Below are 21609 nucleotides of genomic sequence, written 5' to 3'. Positions count from 1 at the left end.
AAACAATGAAACCCTGAGAAGAAAACATACAAGTAAAATTTCATAATCCCAGGTTAGGCAAAACTTTCTTAGACATGACACAAAAAAGCACAGGTAACAAAAGAAAAAAAATAAATTGGACTTTATCAAAATTTTAAATTTTTGTGTTTCAAAGGACAATATCAAGAAAGTGAAAAAACAAAACAAAATAAAATATGAAAAAACAATCCACAGAATGGGAGAAAAATTTTGTGAATCATATATCCAATGAGGATCTCGTATCTGGAATATATATAAAGAACTCTTATTATTCAATAAGATAAGACAAAAACCCAATTAAAATGAGAAAAAGGACCATATTTTATTTATTTGTTTGTTTGTTTGTTTTTAGAGACAGTGCTTGTGAATGAGAGGGGGTGGAGGGGAGGGGCAGAGGGAGAGAGAGAATCTTAAGCAGGCTCCATGCCCAGTGCAGAGCCCAATACGAGACTCAATCTCACCACCCTGAGATCATGACCTGAGACAGTATCAAGAGTTGAACACTTAACAGGCTGAACCACCCAGGTGTCCCATGATAAAGAACTATATTTTAACATAAAATATATAATATACATAAAAGGACACTTCTCCAAAGATATGTAAATGGACAACAAGTAAATAAAAACACCAGTAGATACATAAAAACTGTTGGGGAAATGCAGATCAAAACTACAGTGAGATACCACTTCACTCACACTAAAATAGCTATAATTAAAAAAAAAACAGAAAAAACAAGTGATGATGAGGATATGGATAAATTAGAATTCTCATATATCACTGGTGAAAATGTAAAGTGGCTCAACCATTTTGGAAAAGAGTTTGACAGTTCCTAAAAATGTTGAACATAGAGTTACCATATCATCCAGACATTCCACTCCTAAATATATACCAAAGAGAAATGAATGCATAGATCCACACAAAAAGTTCTATACCGGGGCACCTGGGTGGCTAGGATGGTTAAGCGTCTGCCTTCGGCTCAGGTCATGATCCCAGGGTCCTGGGATCGAGCCCCGCATTGGGCTCCCTGCTCGACAGGAGGCCTGCTTCTCCCTCTTCCGCTCCCCCTGCTTGTGTTCCCTCTCTCTCTCTCTCTGTCAAGTAAATAAATAAAATCTTTTTAAAAAAAAAGTTCTATACCAACATTCATAGCAGCATTACTCATAATCATCAAAAAGTAGAAACAACCTAAATGTCCATCTAATGGACTGATGAATGGATAAGTAAAATGTGGCATAACCACACAATGCAATACTATTTGATACTAAAAAAAAAAAAAAGGAATGAAATACTGATGCATACTACAGAACAGATAAACCTTGAAGACATTATGCTAATAAAGTAACCAGGCACAAGGGATCACATATTCTACAACTCCAAATATGTGAAATGCACACAGATTTATCTATAGAGATAGAAAATAGGTTACTGGTTACCTAGAGCTGGGGATGGCTGGGAGGAAGTAGGGAATAACTTCTAGTAGGTATGGGATTTCTCTTCTAGCTGATAAAAATGTTCTAATATTGATTGTGATGATGATTACACAACTGTGTGAATATACTAAAAACTATTGAACAATACACTTTAAGTGAACAAATTGTATGGCATGTGAATTATATCTCAACAAGGCTGCTATTTTTTTAGTAAGATAGACATATAAAGGCCAGTTATTCAATTCTTGGCCCATCCACAAATAAAATAATTTTTACTAATATCTCTCCATTTACATTATGTCAATTAACTAATATTCATATGTTTGATATTATTATTTATTATACATATTATTCAGATATAATAGGTATAAAAACAACAGTTAAGCTGTAAAAAGCAAGGATACTATGTTCTAGATAATCTAAAGCAAAACAAATAATAATAAAAAGCACCGGTTTCATTGTATCTCGCTAACACCAAGTTTTTTTTTTTCATTGTTGTTTTCTAAATCCTTGCAAATTAATAACTGAAAAATAATTACTTGCTTTTTAAAGCTTTTATGCCATTCATTAGTAGTGAGCTGGAACCTTTTCGCCAAGTGCCCACTAATAGGTCATTTGAATGTCTTTTTTCCAATTTGAAATGCTATAGCTATAGATTTTTTAAGTTTCTTTGTAGTTGGGCTCTTATATATCTAATTTTGCATTTGCTTTCAAAAACTTAATAGTTATCATAAATACCATTTTGTATTTTGTAATTTCAAATAAACCTAATTTTAATAGCTACATAATAGTCTTTTAGTGGCTATGTCATAGTTTACTGAGTGATTTCCTTGATGCTAAATATTTCAACTATTTCTCTGTTGTCTTTTCATACACACATACACAACAGCAATGTTAATAACACCCTTGACATGAAACTATGTCCATATGTAGGTTATTCAAGTGGGGAAATGACCAGAAATGAAAATGATGATGCTAAAATGTGAGCCATCCCTTGGTGCTTGGCACAATTTACTTTCCAAAAGGCTTATATTAATTTACACTCTTCCATTATTTTAAAACCTTGAGTGTTTTCTGTATTACCTTCAAAAAAGGCAAATTCATTACTGTTCTTAATGACCAAGAAAATTAGATAGTCTAAGAAACCTTCTGTAATAGAGGCACCACTCTGCTCAGCATGACTGCGGGATGGTTTGTGTTTACACACTGTCTTGCTTGGTGTGGAATCCACCCATGTGCTGCTCACACTGGAATGCCCTGACCCCGCATTTAGCTGCATCGTGTCTGGAAACCACCAGTCTCAGGACATGATGTGTCCTCAGTGAGCTGTTGATTCTGAACACCTGTTCCCATGGAGAGTATTCTAAACAAGGATCACATCTTTCCAGTGGCCATGGTAGCTTGATGCAAGGCACAGAGCATATCCTGGTACATCCAGTTCACAGGCTTGCACATACAAACTAAAGGTTAGAGACACAAGGGACCTTCTTCCAGATTATTCTTAAATCTGTACTTGTTTCCTACTGCATCCCCCACAGCGATCTCCACATGTCAAGGAACAGGAAAAGAAGGAAAAATTCAACCACACATTTCACAACAGAGCACTCATATGGGTCCTAGAGTCTGGGTCAGGGCAATGTCAGTCAAAGGGAAATAACCTTTTACCCAGAGACAGTGCTCTGAGAGACAGTTGTCCACCCTATTTTCTGCAAATTGGAGTGATGTTCCCTACATACATGCTAGAGAGCATCTTTAGATGAAAGAGCAGCATGGCTGAGCGCTGTGCACAGCTTAATTGAAGGAATATTTCTGGAAGAATGCACCATATGCTTTACATTTGCATCCAGTCTATAAATACCCCAGTAACAACTCGGGTCCATAAATACTGTATTCAGAATGCTTTGCTGGAAACATCTTTCACTACTCACAGTCATCTGTTTATCAGCGTGATTGTTCATTGCCCTCCCTTTGTGCAGAATTATCCCCATGATCAGGGTCATGCCCACAAGTGAGAGGTTGCCCCAAGATCCAGGAATGGCCAGGAAGCCTATCCTCTGTGCTGTGTGCACTCCTTCCACTGGCTCTCAGGCCACTTCAGAGCTATAAGTGACAGGTGCCACTTCTTTAGCAAAGGCCTGGGTGGGAAGACACAGAATCTTAAACAAACCCCAAAGAGACTGCAAGAAAGGAAGTACTCTGTGCCCTTGCAGAGCTAACCAAGGACAATAATGGGAGCTTTTTATTTCTCACCCTCACCACAAATCTATGCTGCTTGTATTATCTTTATTCCACCAATGGGAAACCCAAGGCTTACCAAGTTTGAGACACTCACTCTGGGACCAAGCCAGGATTCTAACTTGCAGTTACCAACACCAAACCCCACTGTAACGGGCAGGACAAACAAACCCAAAGCATTGCCATCCACCCACCAAAGAATTAGAAATGCCTACTATTTGCTTTTTGAATGCTAAACACCCACCTTTACAAAGTGATCTCACATGCACACTCTTATTTTCTACTTAGCATTCTCCTGAAAGGTATTTAGAGAATCTTTGTGTCTCCATTTTCTAGACAAGAAAAGTGAGGCTCAGAGAGGATAGGTGACTTGCTCAAAGCCACACAGCTAGTAGAGACCAGATTGAGGAGTAGAATTTCAATTGGCCAGTTTCTATTTCGGTGTCCTTTCCACACACTTAGGGTATAAATGTTATTTAGGAAATGTCAAGAATCAAGCCATGAGCCAGAAGCATCAGAATGTGCGCACAAGTCAGATCAGCTCTCAGGTCCCATGTTCTGTGGGCAAGGAGTCCAGGTCAGGGCTGCTTAGGTGGTATGCAGAAATTTGTGGCATTGAGTTCTATCAGAAGCAGGCAGCACTGGGAGGAGCCCTGCAGAGGCAATCCACCAAAAACTGATGCCTGGAGAGGGGTGTGAGTAAAAGGAAAAAAATGAGGCTCAAATAATTATTTGTTTACCTAACCTTGTAGTATTTCCCTCTCTGCCCAAACTGTAAGCTTCAGGAGGGCAGCACCCAGTGTACTGCTTGCTGCAGTCTTGCTGAATGTGTGAATGAGGGAAGAGCTGCCAGACATAGATGTCTCCCTGACAGGCCACTGGGCACTGCGTTTCACAGGTCTGCAGAGTGTCAGGGCTGAGGCACTAGCCATGCAGGGACAAGGTGAAGCAGGAGGCAATGAAACAAGGTAATATCAATCCTGGGGATGCCAAGGTCAGCACACACTGGGTCAGAAAGAATCTCAGCTGCTTTTGCAAAAGTAAAAAATACGGCCAACGGAACCTGTCCACACTATCATTCCACACGTGAAGGCCAACTTTATCCAACAGTGAGCAATGGGGGCAAGTCTCTGCTCACATGACCTGAGATTCTGGGGGGAAGTAATAATGAACAAGAAACTGGTAAATCTATTTCACACGGCATTAGTGCCATGAAGAAAATGGTGTTAGAAAATGACTGAGAGGTGCTCATGTTAGCTATGATGGAGGCGGCTTTTAAAGAAAGAGGATCCAAGAGTCAGCTTGCTGTGCTGGAAGCATGAGGAAGTCCCACATGGCCAGAGCCGGGTGAATGAAGTGAGGAAAGATGAGGCTGGACTAGCATCATGGTGAGTGTCAGCAACCATGGGGTAGAGCTGAGGGTATATTCTGAAGGTGATGGGAAGCATAGGGGCGGGGGTGGCATGACCTGAATTTTGCTTCCCTAAGATCATGCTGGCGTCTCCTGGGACATAGGCCCAAGTGAGGCCCAGTGGGATCAAGCAGTGTACAGCCCTCCCCCAACACTGAGCATCTTTGGACCTGGCTTGCTGTCCTCCTGGTCTCTTCCTGCCTTGCCTGACTGCTCTTTGCTAGGGTCAGAGACCCCAACTCTTCTCATGCCCCAACCCAACCACTCCCCAGAGTCCAAAATATTCCAGGTTAGCTAAAAAGGCAAAACTGGGAAGCCAACTGGATGCTAATTTATATCAGTAAAGCTCAAGGGAAAATGGATGGTCATGGATATAGGCAATGGATGGATCAAAGAGAGAAAATATAATTCCAGGATTACAGAGTTTTTCCTATGCCCCACCCCCTTCACTCTGCCTGCATTCTGGTTGTAGTGTGCTGGCCCGTGGCTGGGAGCAGCCCTACCTGTTAGCTCAGATGGTCGCTGGAACTTCAGCTCAGGGATAGCCTATGCAAAATAAGGCTGAGAAGTCAGGGATGTCTTGGAGATTTTAGGAGATAAAAATTTGGGGGTGGATTGATGATATGTACCAGTTGGGAATGACAGTCTGCCATTAGCCTGACATCGGTGCAGTCCTGCTGAGGGTGACATGCTACACAGTGAGTGGATAAGTCTCCGAATTCTGGGCAATTTCAAAGGCATCTAAGAGGGTCAAGGTGACCACAAGCATGACCACACTACCATGCAACTGCTGCTTGCTGCAACGCTTGCTACTTGCTCAAAAAAGCCTGGACTCTTCAGCTGCAACACAAACCCACTGCCTGTGTAGCATGGCTCTGGGCTCATTGCATCCTCCATGGGACTAGGAGGCAAAGAAACCAACAACAATGTGCTCATACTTTGGTTTCTGCTTTTACTTTGAGTAATATAATCTTGCATCTCTGGTCCAGCAGTCAGGGTTTTTTTTCGATCAGCATCCATGGAACTAACTGTTAGCGTGATCCCCACAGGTCTTGACAGGAACCCTATCAGCTGCACTCCAACAGCATCTTTCAGAAGAGCCCAAAAGACAATCCTACCACCAAGGGAAATTAGAGAGAGGAGTGTTGGATCTGTGAAAAGCACTTGTGTGGCTCTTCTCTGTAGGATAGGAGTGAAAGGAGGGGCAGGGGGAACGAGGTCCCTGATTGAAAAGGAGGTACCAAGGTGCAAGCAAGGCAAAAGCCAAGCCATAGCACCGATCTGTCCGAGGCTGGGAAGGCATGAGACCACAAAAACAGCAGCACTAGTGAGACCATCAAAAAGCTCTGCCTCTGGCTAATCGATCATGGGGATGCAGGGACCAAAACAGATCCATTAGACAATAGGTCTGTATCTACACAAAACAAATAAGCAAAAGATAACTAATAGTACTGTCCAGGTCCAGTTAAAAGGAGCTTCAACCAAAGGCCAGATTGAAGAGTCATGGCTTCTAACTCAAATCCCAGACCCAAGTCCACTGCTTACCCACCTCCCAGACCTCAGCGGGTTCACCCACATGCCAGACATCAGTTTGCTGCCCACCCATATCCCAGAATTGAGCCTCTTCTAAATGAACATTTAGAAAACAGTGTAGTAATAACCAAGAGCCAGAGGTGAGTATAAACTATATGCCAATCTCTTCTATTAACCATCTTTAGGGAGTTATCAAGCTGGTTCATGTGCATTCATTCGTTCTATCTTCTATATTTATCACTGCTCTAGTTAGTAGAAATACTGAAGAAAACAAGCCAATCCTCTGCCCTTACTGGACTCATAATTCTAGTGGTAAATTTAAAATGTGGGATTGTTTGCCGTAGATCTTGTCCTGGTATTTCAGAAGTTTGGCAAAAGCTTCAAGTTGAAAACAATGGATGTTATTCCTATATTCTACGTTAAGCATTAGATAGTCCTGGCCCTTATACTCTTGACCCATCACCCACTTGTAATCCATGTGAAAGAAGCTAGAGACTCCATATAGGCAAAAGTTTCTTTGAAGATTATAGAAAAGGAGAATTCTGTGGCTTCCTTCCTTTCCCAACCTAGGCCAAATGAGAGCCCCTCTCCCTCTACCAAAGAACAGTTTTTAGAGCTTGGGAACTGTTTAGAGTATGGTGACCCTGCATCCTAGCTGGATAAGAGCTGTGTTTTAAGTCTTCTGGGTCCCATGCTATTTTAGAAGTCCCAATAAGCCTTGGGAGAATATGAGAGCTGTCCGCTGGATTGTGGGGAAAAGCATGACTGGAACCACCTAAAGGCAGAAGGGAGGACTAGGCACTTTTGCTGAGATCAAGTGGGACAAGAATGTAGGAGTTATCCAAGCACAGAGGCCATTGGCAAGGTTTATGAATGGTCTTGGCTCCAGTCTTATTATCCATAACCCAAGAGGACTTGATCCTAAGGAGAGAAGAGTCCTGGGTGGGGGTTCTGATTTATAGGAAGTACAGAGGCCCCTGCCAGGAATGTCCAAGGAACCCATTCATGAGTGCCCCAAATGAGGGATGCTCCCTATGACTGAGGGTTTTGACAAGTAAGAACCACCCAGAGAGCCAGCCAAGCCAAAAAACCTTTTGGGTCTTTCCTGTTGCCATCCCTGAAGGAACTAGAATGGCATGGGGACAAGGAAGAGGTGGAACAAAAGAATTAGACAATGGTCATACTCTCTGCTCTGCTAAACTTCAACCCACAGGTCAGCCTGGGGAATAGGAAGTGAAGTTTCAAGTTCACTGTGTGATCACAATGTCAACTTAAACTAGCTAAATGTTTTCCCCCCTGAAAGTCATAAGAAGGTTATACAATGTGAGATGCCAGGGAGTGGTGAGGATGGAAAAGGGATATATCTGGAGACCAGGAGGAGAGAATGAAACCCTCCCCCAGTTTTAATCCAGCAACTGTATGCAACTGAGTAAACCAGTGTTGCAGAAAATATAATGTGAGTGATATGAAGTGATTGAGATGACAGGATGTCAGGTAGTGCCTAGTGCTAGGAGACAACATAAAGCAGGATAAGGAGAGTAAAGAGTCACCAAGAGGGGGGCTCTCTGCAGACCTGAATGAGGAATGCTCTATCAGGGGACCTAGGGAAGAGTTCCCTGTGATGAGTGTCTCTTGAGTCCATACCCTCTCCATCCCTCCTGCACCACTCTTCATCACCAACCAGGACCTCCTAGCTGGCCTCCCTGGGTCCCACCTTGTAACCCAGTCCCCATAGTGATGTGATCCTTCAGAAACACAATCTGAGCAGGCCACACCTCTACTTAAATTCTTCAGAAGCTTCTGTTCAACCTTAGAATAAAATCTCTAAATCATCAGGAAGGTTTAAGTGGACCCTGAATTCTCTGGCCTGGAATAGCCCTTCTGACCTCCTTCTTACTTCCCTCTCACTCATTCTGTGCCCCAATCTTGCCAAATGTCTTTCAGCTACTTGAAAGACCCAAGTAGTCTCTTACCTTCTGGCCTTTACATCTTTTCTCTATGCATAAGATATTTTTTCCTTTTTTCTCAACCACTTTATTTTTTGTTCTGTTTTTATTGTAAATAAAATTTTAAAAGAGATGTTTTTTCTACCCTCTTCACAAAGCCAGCACCTTCTCATCCTTCAAACATCAGTAGATCAAAAAAGTCTTCCTGGGTCCCTGAACAAAGTTATTTGTCCCTATGCCAGCATGCAAAGATTTATCACTCGTTATTGCAATTGTGAAAAAGTCTAGTACCTGACTACTAGGAGGAGTGTCTATATGGTCATCTATGCATCTTCTGGAGGCCAATATATAGAAGATAATGAACATTTGATGTACAAATAACTGAGTGAATAGATGGATGGAATAGAGGGAGGAACTCACCCAAGTGAAGGCATAGGTTAAGAAGGACAGTCTTAACCTGGTCAGCAGAAGAGTCTCCCCTTTCATTTGGCTAACACAGTAAGTGATGGCCAGGGTCTTCCTTGAGCTCTCTGAGCTCTGCCTCAGCATGCTATGGAAGGTGAATGTCAGCCTACACTTCTCCTTAGAAAGGCCTAAAGCAGAGTGTTATTGGTAGAGGCAGGCATGCTTATAGCTTTGCCCTGGACCAAGATGATGAGTGGTGAGGCTGCTAAGCCACCTATACCTCGAGGTGGAAGTGTGAAGACTGAGGCTTTCACTGAAGTGGACCTCTTTTGCAACTTTTATGCTTGTTTGAACATTATTTTTGAGGGTGAGAGGGCCTAGTTATCTTCAGTCATGTAATGAACCCATAAGAAATTAAAGGTATGCAAAGATATAAGTGAATCTTAAATACATTTTACTAACTGAAAGAAGCTAATCTGAAAATGGTACATTCCATATGGTTCTGTTTATATAACATTCTGGAAAAGATAAAACTAATAGACAGTAAACAGATAAGTGGTTGCCAGGAGTTCATCAAGGTGGGGCAGAAGGTGAGTAGGTGAAGCACAGAGGATTTTTCATGGCAATGAAGCAATTCTGTATAATGTAATGGTAGATACATGACACTGAATTCATCCAAACCCACAGAACTTTAAATATGGAGAGTAAACCATAATGACAGCAAATTTGTAAAAAAAAAAAAAAATCATTTAGGAGGTCAGGGCACAGGATGGAATGCAGACTCTGACAAAAGAATCCAATTGTAATACAGATATATAAAACTACTTCATGAAAGTTGTTTCTCCTTCATGATGGGAGAGTGCTGCTCTAAGTAACTGTGGAAATGAGTGGAGTCTATAAGATTAAAGGCAAAGGAACTATACATGAGCACCATACTCTAGCTGATGGAGTTGTTTTATTAAAAATTAAGTAAATGGTTGGTGGATGGCTGGAGCCAGGTTTCTTACTTTTAGAATGGGAGGCTACCAAGAAGCAAAGGGAGGCAGCTAGAATGATCCATATGATAATGCATTAAAGTTGGAGACATCAATATGAACTCATGTTTAGCTTAATATAGATACATATATAAAAATATAGACATATGTATATATGCAGGAGTTAGGATACATACATGTATTTCCTTGCACCATCATCTGAGAAAGCCTAGAAGCAATGATATCCCAGTAGCAATGAGCACACACAGCACCTGGATCTTGGCTTCTAATACTATCGTCCAATAAAAGGAACCAGGGATCCCTGAAGAAGTGATGATTCTAGGACCGGGGCAGGAAACATACAAGAGAAGCCTGGAGGGGCACCTGGGTGGCTCAGTCAGTTAAGCGTCTGCCTTCAGCTCAAGTCATGATCCCAGGGTCCTGGGATAGAGTCCCACATTGGGCTCCCAGCTCAGCAGGGAGTCTGCTTCCCCCTCCCCCTCTGCTCCACCCCCCACTTGTGTTTGCTCTCTTTCTCACTCACTCACTCTCTCTCAAATAAATAAAATGAAAAAAAAATAAAAAAGATAGGGCTGGAGAATCTTATGGTGCCAGAAAGCAATAAAGTGCAAAATACACACACATAAGTACACACATAATGATGGGCTGTGTCAAAGGGACACAGAAGCCAACTGAAAGAGCTCCTAATGGCCAAAGTTGGAACAATTTGAGCAAATAAGTAAATAAATATTGGATTATAACCCAAAGTGTAAAATAAATAACCATGTCCATACTAACACAAATAAATAAATAAACACACACACAAACAAACATAGGCAAGTCCCTTTGAAGAAGAATTACAAATAACTTATGTGGATACTCCACCCTTAAGGGTATGGAACATAATCTCCACTCCTTAAGTATGAGCTGTGCATAGTGACTTCTTTGCAAAAAGTACAAAAGAAAGGGAGAAAAAACAAGAGTCACCTTACACTAAAGAAACCTCACAAACATGACCCCAGCCCAGTGATCAAGGTTAACCTTAACAATGATATATATTATGTTGACAGTGTCTACTCTTGATGTAATGTGGTGAGAATGGCACTTTACCTCTGTGGTCTTCCTCCCCAAAACCCAATTCTCCAGTCTAATCATGATAAAAGCATCAGACACATTCCAACTGAGGGACATTATACAAAACATCTGACCATTATGCCTCAACACTATCAAGGTCATCACAAACAGGGAAAGTATGAGAAACTGTCACAGTGAAGAGGAGCCTAAGGAGACTCGATGACTAAATGTAAGGTGGGATCCTGGAACAGAAAAGGGATATTAAGGAAAAAACAAGAAAACTGAAGTGACGCATGAACTTCAATTAATATTAATGTAGTGACAGGGCGCCTGGGTGGCTCAGATGGTTAAGCGTCTGCCTTCGGCTCAGGTCATGATCCCAGGGTCCTGGGATCGAGTCCCACATCGGGCTCCCGGCTCAGCGGGGAGCCTGCTTCTCCCTCTGACCCTCGCCCCTCTCATGCTGTTTCTCTCTCGCTCACTCTCTAAAAAATAAATAAAATCTTTAAAAAAAAAATATTAATGTAGTGACAGTGGTTTATTAATTGTAACAAATGTACCATATTAAGTAAGTTCTTACTCAAAAAACTGGGTGTGGTGTATATGGGAATTTTCATTACTATCTTTGTGACTTTTTATTAAAAAAAAAAAGAAGGACCAAGATCTCCCCCTCTCTCCAAAAAAGCAAGCCTTTCCCTTTCCTCTCAATTATTTTTCAGTATTAAAACAGTCAAAGGGCACTTGGGTGGCATAGTCGGCTGGGCGCCCAACTCTTGGTTTCGGCTCAGGTCATGATCTCAGGGTTGTGAGACTGAGCCCTGTGTCGGGCTCAGCATTGAGTCTGCTGAAGATTCTCTCTCCCTCTCCCTCTGCCCCTCCCATTCATTTTCTCTCTCCTTCTCTCTCTCTCTCAAATAAATAAATCTTTGAAAAAATAAAAAAACAGCCAAGACAAGATGAAGGACAGAACTGCTAATGTATATAAGTTCACAGGTTCTTATCTATGAAATGAGATTTCCTGGAGCCAAGAACCTATTGTCCAGACTCTTTCCCACCAGCCAGTCCTGCACTTGTCCACCATAAAAGACTTACTTTCCCTTTGGCTTAAAGCCAAGTCTGCTATTACAATGCTTCTAACACACAAGCCTCAAACAGCCAATGAAGATCATGGGAGACAGAATGAGGAGGGAAAGTTCTGGCCTGAGTCTCTGGGATCCCATGGGATAGTGATACAATCTTTAAGGAGCCACCTAACTTCTTTGAGAGTCAGTTTTCCCATCTGAAAAAATGATGAATGTAAGAACTACCTTGCTGTGTAGTTGTGACAGTGAAATAAAAGAACAAGCATAAAAGTAGCCAGCACGTCATAGATCCTAAACCCTGTCATTATCAGTCATGAACTCATAACTCATGCTAAGGGGCCAGGACACATGCCACTGGGCCACACAGAGCAGTCTGATTGCAGGTCAGTGACACACAGTATAGTCTCTGGTGGAAGGGAGATGAAAGGTTTCTGTGTTTCCACACATGGGCAGGAGTCAGTTAGTCAGATGTAGAATTCCTCCTTGTACCAGCTGCATTCTCCAGTCATTCATTCAGCATACATTCATTGTGTTTGTACTAGTTGAATGGAGAAGTCACTCAGTCTCCTTGAGCCTCAGTTCTTTCATCTGTAACATGAGAAGGTGACAGAGTTGTAGCAAAGTTAAACAAGATAATGTATGCAAGGCACTCAGCACTATACCTGACTCAGAAAAGTGCTCAAAAAGCTAATGACTATGACTGCCTTTCTGCCCTCCCCCACAACATTGTGAGTACCTCATGATGAGTGCCCAAGTCCTACCCAGCTCTGAGTATCCAGACCTGGCCCAGAGTGCATTGTACAAACACAGCTGCAATCAGTCAGCTCTGGCCAAGAATCAGACAACTGCAGACACCAGGCCATTAGATGCATCCTCCTTCCTCCACAGGGAGGAAGCTGCTTGCCTGCATGAGGGTAGCCTGCCTCTGGTGCTGAGGTCTGGCGTGGTGCCCTGGGGGGGTGGGGGGGCCAGGGGAGGCTCTGCATGGATCTCAGGACTATACCAGGTTTAGCCACGTTAAACAGGATCTTTCAGAGGCTTTACTAGCCATGGGTCATTAGGAATCTTTCCAGACTTGTATGATCAGAAAATACTCTCTCCATCATTGTTAGCACCACTTACTAGTAAGTACCCCCAGAAACACAGGTTGGGAGGTAACAACACCTGGAGGGTTTCTTTTATTTATTTATTTTTTAGTTAGTTAACATACGGTGCAATATTGGTTTCTGGAGTAGAATTCAGGGATTCATCACATACAATACCCAGTGCTCATCATACCAAGTTCCCTCCTTAATACCTGTCACCCATCTAGCCCATGCCCCACCCACCTCCCTCCACCCTGGAGGGTTTCTTTAACTTAATACTAAACGTAAGACCTAAAACAATGGACAGGTGGTTGAGGGGGCAACAGGCATGCTCTGGAACAAGTCCTGAATTGGTTTTACATGCATTGCTTCCCTCATTAAAGCACAGCGACAGCCCTTGGCCAGTGGGACCAAGGGGCCTGCCTCTCTCCTGTCAGCCAGGATTTGCCACCGGTATTGTCTGATTCCTGTGGGTCCCAGTTGTTCTTTCTCTGGCTGGGCTGGCTCTAGCTGACCCTGCCCTGGAGTCCCCTCCCAGAAACCCTCAGTCTCTGCCGATGCACTTGCTCAAATTTCCCTCTTCACACAGTTCTCTTGCTGCTGGATCACAGCAGCCTCCTGCTGCACCCAGCAATGCGGCAGTCCAGGAAGGGTGGCCAATCACCACTTTTTTTGCAAGAAAGAAACATCAAGAAAGTTTCTGGGCTGAGAACCATTCCCTGCAAAGGCTAGAAATGGAGATTCCTTGGTATTCTGTGTACAATCACAAACATACCAGCAGTTCCCACTTATTGAGCATCTGTACACTATGCGCTAACAGCGTTCACTATGCCATGGGGCCTCCCAGCAACCTCAAGACTGGGATTCAAAGCTCCATCGCACAGATGAGCAGAGTGAGATTCAGAGATGTTGAGTGACTTGTCCAAGGTCACACAGCTAGAAAGTTGGGGAGATGAACTCTGAACTGAACTCTTGCCCTGGCCCATTTCACATGGCTCCACACCCCTTCTGGCATCTTTGCTACTTATCCAGCAGTGCCCTAAACATCACAGACACTAGGCACAGGTAAGTCAGGTTTAATTTGTCTGTGAAAGTGCCTAGCAGTAAAAACATTACTTTTCCACGACACACAGACAAGGAGGACCCAGAGGGGGTGACAGATTCTCTTGATACCAGAAGTCCCCACGGAGCCCCCTGCCCTCCCTCTCACTGGGAATGGCCTCCCTGTCCTGGCAGGGTGCTAACCCAGGGGTTCAGCACTAGCATCCCCCCAGCGGTGGCAGCAGCTCTATGACCAGAACTATCTGGGCCACAAGGTCCTGTTATGCCCACTAGTCCCACCCCAGTCTTCTCCAAGAAGCAGACTCCTGCCAACTACCCATGCCTGGCGGGGGGCGGGGGTTGGAGGGGCGCATGAGAGAAAACCTGACAGAAATGGAGCAGGGAAGCCAGGCTGTGGACAGGAGACTTCCACTCATCCACAACAGCATCACAGAGCTATATTCAGGGTCAAGAAGACTGACTGCACATCTACAGGAAGTGGTTACAACATTCTAGTTGCCATTTGATATGCATTCCAACCACCTGCTTCTCTTTTTCCTCTTTCACATAGATGTTTTCTCTTCTCTAATTATAGCAAATGGGAAACAAACCACATCCCACAGCTGGAGACACATTTTGTTCATAATTAATTAGAACTAATTGATCAGATACCTTTCCTAATGTGTGGTTTTATGGTCAGATTGAAATATAACCACAATCAACCCTAGCAGGACTCTCTGGGGCCAGAGAAGATATTGCTTATAGTGAACGATCACAGAGGAAGTTGAACACTGCCTTGTTGGAGCAACCAGGCCTGCAGGGATAAACCTCTGCCTTACCTGACCACCCACCTGGCCTGCCTCATGTGCAGAGGAAGGAACCCGGGCATGGGGTCTACATCACTCAGCTCTATGCCCTCATTCAGCAGACATTTTCTGCCCCAGGCACTCTGTGAGGGCTAGGGTTGCAGCAGACAACATGCCCTCTGCAGGGTGAGGGTCTGATCAAGGAGGCAGCCAAGACAGTAAATTAAAAAAAAGCATGCTGTGGAGCTGAGTGCAGGTAGGAGATCCAGCCCATCGTGAATCATCAGGGATCCCCACCTTCCCAGCACTGCCCAGATTTTTACAGCCACTCTTGTGGCTACTTCTCTGTAGCTCTCTTAGATAGCACTTTACAGGACAGGCCTTTAACCATTTCCTTAACTTGATTTTGCAAGAGCAAAAACGACCCTCTACCCCAAGATGGGTTTGGCTTTTGGAGATGAAGCCAGAGGAGACCCACCTGAGCCTGTCTGCTGTACAGAGGAAGGTCCATACAGCTTTGGCTTTCAAACTCCTGTTAGGTTGATTTAGTTTGGTTCTCACCAAGCAAAACCATACTATCTTTCACATCATATTCGACTTATATTCTTTTTCTTATTTTTTTCATCTTACAAATGAAAAACCTGAGGCAAAGAAGAGGCTAAGGTCCTTGTAGCAGGCCCAGAATTAGCTAGTGTCATGTCCTGGGTCCATGGTTGCTGACCCCAGTCTCCTGCTCCCTCCTGTCCCTGATGGGGCTGTCTCTTCCCAAAGGGCTCCTTGCAGAGAAAGGGTGGGAAGGCTTTCTGGACTAGTCAGGCCTTCCCTGTTCTTCACATTCTCCCTAAAGTTAGGAGGCCAGCAAAACTTTCCCTTTTGTCTCTTTAAACGTCAGACCAATTTTGTACTCAAATAGGGTGATTATAGACCCAAAATAAATGAGTATTTATACCAGTTTCACTTAAGAGAAAATGCAATTCGAACTGGCTGAACAATAAAAGATGTACAGCCTCTTGCACTGGAAGGGTCAACAGAGGAGTGGTTTTCATCACAGCTTTCTGCACAATTACAGCAGGGTCCTTCTGCCTCCATTTCCCTACTTATCAGTGTATACTGTGTCCTTGGGGCCACCAGCACGCAAGGCCACAGAATAGTCCTTCCCTCTGCCACCAAACTCAAGTCCTGATCCTGATCCTGACTGTTCAGACCTGCAGACAGGAGAACACTGTGTGAGGATGGGCTCAGGCATGGGAGGGAGGGACACGGGTGCTGTTTTACCCCCAGAGATGGGCAGAGTTCCAGGAAAACAGCCACCATGTCCACCATGCCCTCTCTTCGCTGATTTTCCATGATTTTAAAAAGATATATTTATCTTTCTGATTATACTGAAAAATTTAAAGCAAAAAATTAAAGTCAATCAACCCCATTTCAAGAAGTTACTGCCATAAATACTTAAATGCGTTTTCTCCTTGTCGTTTTAGGTTTCAATTTGACCCCCACAATTTTTGCTCCATTTCTCCAGCAGCAGTCCCAATTTTTATTAGGAGATGCTCCTCCGCAACTAGACCCGCATGTGAGTGAGTGGGGCTCGCTCCCCCTGGCTGGAAGAGGAGCTCAGCTGAGCCCAGCAGGTGGAGGACCGCCCCCTTCTGGCTCAGGGTGGTCATGTGACCTCAGCCCGTCCAATCAGAGAGAGCATCGGGCCTTGTTCCTAGAATGTGAGGAAGATGATTTTCTCTCTTTGCTGCTACTCTTGAACCCTGGGAAGGCTTTCAACCATAAGAAATGCTGCCTTGGATCAGAATCAAAACACAAGAAGTGACACTAAGAGATATAAACATAGAAACAGATTCTGATAACTTCAGAAGATCCCTGCGCTGAGCCATTCCTGAGTCCCAACCTGCCCCTAGACATGTGGTTTTCCTTGCCTATCTAATAATTGGGTTGGGTTTTCTGCCAAATGTATGAATTCTAGTTGATACAACCTCTTCAACACGTGGATGTTGGATCCTGTGTTATCAATGTAAGTCTGTGTCCTCATCCCTAATTATTTCCTTAGGCTACATCCGCAGGCATGGAACTAAGTCAAGGGCTTTATTTGTAAGGCTTTGCATACATCTTGTTAAACTGCCCTCCAGAAATGTTGGATCAATTTATTCGCTCTCACAGTGCGAGAGTGCTTTTCTCACCACATAATCAATAGATAACTAGGGTGTTTTGAAAGATTCTTTAATTTGATAGGTGAGTTAATTCTGCATTCAAATATATGCAATGTGTATACTTTACAATGCAAAATTAGACGTGTAGCCCCGCTGTGCACACCGCGGAGCGCATTCCCACCAAAGAGCTCTGTGGGGCACCAGAAAAAGCAAATGGGCCCAGAGCCACACACATATGACTCCCGCCTCTGCCAGCCATGGATTCACCTGGAGTAGAAATGCGCCATTTGGGGATAGGCGCTGCCCAGCTGCAGATAAACCCTGACTCTTCGGACAGGGTGAGAAGAAGCGTTCACCTGGGATGCAGAATTAGAGATCCAGGGTCTCGCCTCACTCTGAGGAAACACAGCTACGTCAGACAATCAGAACCCCAAGCGCTTAGACTAGGGAGCCAGTGACCTCAGGCCATTCTCACGTGGGAGGACTGCAGGGTCAGCAGAGACATTCAGCTTATGGGAGAGAAAGATAGCAGGGTGATTCCTGGGTCCCAGTGCCAATGTGGGGCATGCTGTGGCATCCAGGTTCAGGGGCAGGAGCTGCACTGGAGGGTCCTCTCTGAGCTGCTCCGCCTGTGCCCTGCTGCCCGGCCTGCCTCATTCCAGCCCATCTGCTAAATCTGGTTCTCAGCCCTCCTGGTGATTTTGAGTCCCCCATGTCTTTGAAATAAATCTCTTTCCTTCCTGAAACAGCCAGTCTATTTCTCTTGCCCACAATCAAGATCCCTGGCTGATACAGCTACAAAAGCTCTCTGAAAGTGTGTTTCTGCATCTTGAAGCCGCAGGCCACATGCTCTCTGGAGGGCAAGCCAGAGGGAAGAGCCTGATGTCCAGAACCTTGGGAGGGAGGAAAGGCTGAAATGGTGGTAAGAGGCCCCTCCCTCCACCTTCTGCATCTGTGCCTCTCCCACATGGAAGCCTTCCCAATCCCAACCAAATCCAAGCCCCAACTTTTTCCCTTCATAACAATTTTCAAAATTTGAATTTAACTATTTGTTAAAATCTTTGTTCTGTGTCTGGTCCCCAGAAGAGTGACATGTTCGTGATGGCAGAAATCAGGCTGCATCTGCTTACTCTTGTATCCCAGTATCTGGAGTGGTGTTGGGCACACAGCAGCACTTAGTAACTGTGTGTGAATGAGTGAATGGATGGATGGATGGATGGATGGATGGATGGATGGATGGATGGATGAATGGATGGATGGATCATAATATTGTGCTCCAGGTTTCTTTCCTTAAAAAAGTTTGCTGTCATATATCAATCTGCATGCTGCTATTGCCCTGACCACACACCCAGGTCTTTCCTCTGCACTTTGACTCTCCCCTCCCACCTCCCTGTCACCTGAAAGGTAGATTTTATGTTCCCCCTCAGATCCACTACCTTGGATTTCATTATCACCCTTCTCTGAGCAATCTCGTGCTCCATCATCCCACTCCTTCAATTACCACTATTAAGCTGAAATCATGCCCTGACACTTTAGTGAAATAAATATGTTCTCTCTGTTCTCTGCTCAAAGCTGACTCACCACCACTGCATCCTCTTTGAAATGTTCCAGGGTTCCAGTGCACATTTGCAGAATTTTGGCAAGACTTTAACCCAGAGCCAGAAGAAGGAGCAGTTTGCCACAGATACAGGTGGATGAGGTACAGAAAAATCCCCAGAGATGTGAGACAAGGAAACTACATCTCCAGGACCTGTCTCAGGGGGACACCTGTCGAAGTCTAGAGAGAGGATGTTCACTACAGGCCATAGATGCTTTTACATATTTGTAGATGTATTTACACTCTTGTGTTTACACTCACCAAGTGCCTAGAAGGTAATAGGGAGACAATACCAGGTCATAGGCACAACATGTCATCATTTCTTTTATGACAAGAAAGACATTTGGTCCAGCCCACTCGCCAGCAGGAGGTGACCACCAGGAAGAAGTGGGACGCTTGGAGCCTTGTCAGATACTGCCCACCACAGGGTCCCAGGCAGTTTTCCCCACCTCCAGCTAGGGGTCCTCCTAACTCCCTACTCTCCTGATGATGAAGTAGATGTAAATAAATGGTAGGAGCACCACAAACGCTGTTTGGATTGAGTTGTGATGGTGGCCAATATACAAGGTGAATGATATAATATGAAATTTTACAAAATTTAGTTTGTGAAACACCTTAAAAACCGTATCCTCATTCAGTTGTATTTCAGCACTAATCTCTTTCTAGTCAATATTTTTCATTTTACTGAGCATATTAAGAGATACATAGGACAGAAATGGGACAAGTCAACCTGTTCACATCTATTAAGTCTTTTCTTAGAAATGTTAAAATCATCTATTTACCTGATAGCATTAGATGTATTTCTTAGAAACTGTCACATCCTTTTATTAAATTAAGTCTACTCTTTACCCAGGCTTTGCTCCTCCCCATTTTTGTTTGGTGATTTTGTAGGTCTCTTTAGGTCATTTATGTAACTTGTGTCCTCCAAAGGGCAAAATGAAGCATTCTAAATATAGCTTATTATGCAGAGTTTTCACCAGTTGGGTCTGTCCTGCCCCTTGTTTCCCTCTGATGGGAGAGGGTTCAGGGGGAGTGAGCTGGGGACCCTCCTAGCACACAGCACAAGCCAGGTCCTGAGGAATAGGAGGTGCCTGTTCACAGGATGGGCCTGCAGCAGCTCTCAGGAGGCTTCCACTGCTGAAGCACAACCTGCCTGTGGCCCCTGAGCTCCCCTGCATCTTCTGTGGCCAGCCAGCACACTTTTACCTCCCAGGGCAAGCTTATTTCATATCTATCTCTAAGGTGTCAACCTTCTTTGGATTTCACCCTTCTCATCTGCTCCTTGGTTGTTTTCTTGGTTCATGTCAAAGCTCCAGGAAACTTTTCTCCTACCCTTGGTTGGACATCCTTATTACTATGCTTATATCATTCTTTTGTGATTTTTAAGACCCTTCCAATTAAAAGAAAACACCTGGTAATTGTGAGTTCCCATTTCGTATGGCTTTCTCCAGCCTCAATTAACATGATGGTGGAGGAGAAATCCTAATTGGTTTACTCAGAGCCCTTGGGGTTTTTTGTTTGTTTGTTTCAACTTTTTACATTTAAAATAATTACAGATTCACAGGAAGTTTCAAAAATAGTACAGAGAGGTCTCCTGTACACTTCCACTCAGTCTTCTATAAGTTACATTTCCCACACAAAAAGTACAATATCAAAACCAGAAAACTGACCCTGTATAAAGTGTGAATATAGATCCATGCCCTCCTATCTCATATGTAGATTCAGATGACAACCGCCACAACTGAGATACAAAGCTATTCCATCACCACAAAGATCTCCTTTGTGATATAACCTTTATGGTCACACACACACACTCTCTCTCTCTCTCTCTCTCCCAAATCCCTAGTGGCAATGAGGGATCTGATTTCAATTTCTATAATTTTGTCATTTTGAGAATGTTCTATAAATGGAGTCACACAATGTGCAACCTTTTGAGATTGGCTTGTGTCATTCAGTCAAATATCCTTAAGATCAATCAAAGTTGTTGAGTATATCAGTAATTTGTTGCTTAGCATGGCTGAGAAATACTTCCTAGGATGAATGTACCACATTTAACTCTTCACCTATGGAAGTACATTTTTGGGTTGTCCTCAGTTTTTGTCTATGACATGTAAAGCTGTTATGAACATTTTGTGCAGATTTTTGTGTGAATATAAATGTTTCTTTTTGTTTGTTTGTTTGTTTTTTGTTTGTTTGTTTTTTTATTCTTACGTTAATCCCCATACATTACATCATTAGTTTTAGATGAAGTGTTCCATGATTCATTGTTTGTGCATAACACCCAGTGCTCGGTGCAGAATGTGCCCTCCTCAATACCCACCACCAGGCTAACCCATCCTCCCAACCCCCTCCCCTCTAGAACCCTGTTTGTTTTTCAGAGTCCATCGTCTCTCATGGTTCGTCTACCCCTCCGATTTCCCCCGCTTCATTCTTCCCCTCCCGCTACCTTCTTCTTCTTCTTGAATATAAATGTTTCTTTATCTGACTAAATGTCCAAAATGATTGCTGAATAAGTGATGTGTAGTTTTTTTTAAATTTTAATCCATACCTTTATTTTACCTTTTTTTTTTTCCATGCAGAACGTGCCCTCTTTAATACCCATCACCAGGCTAACCCATCCTCCCACCCCCTCCCTTCTAGAACCCTCAGTTTGTTTTTCAGAGTCCATCGTCTCTCATGATTCATCTCCCCCTCCGATTTCCCCTCCATCATTCTTCCCCTCCTGCTATCTTCTTCTTCTTCTTTTTTAACATATAATGTATTATTTGCTTCAGAGGTACAACTCTGTGATTCAACAGTCTTGCACACTTCACAGC

This window comes from Leptonychotes weddellii, chromosome 3 (genome assembly GCF_054177405.1).
Source record: "Leptonychotes weddellii isolate Sample4059 chromosome 3, ASM5417740v2, whole genome shotgun sequence".
Taxonomy (NCBI): Eukaryota; Metazoa; Chordata; class Mammalia; order Carnivora; family Phocidae; genus Leptonychotes; species Leptonychotes weddellii.
This window is presented reverse-complemented; position numbering follows the sequence as displayed.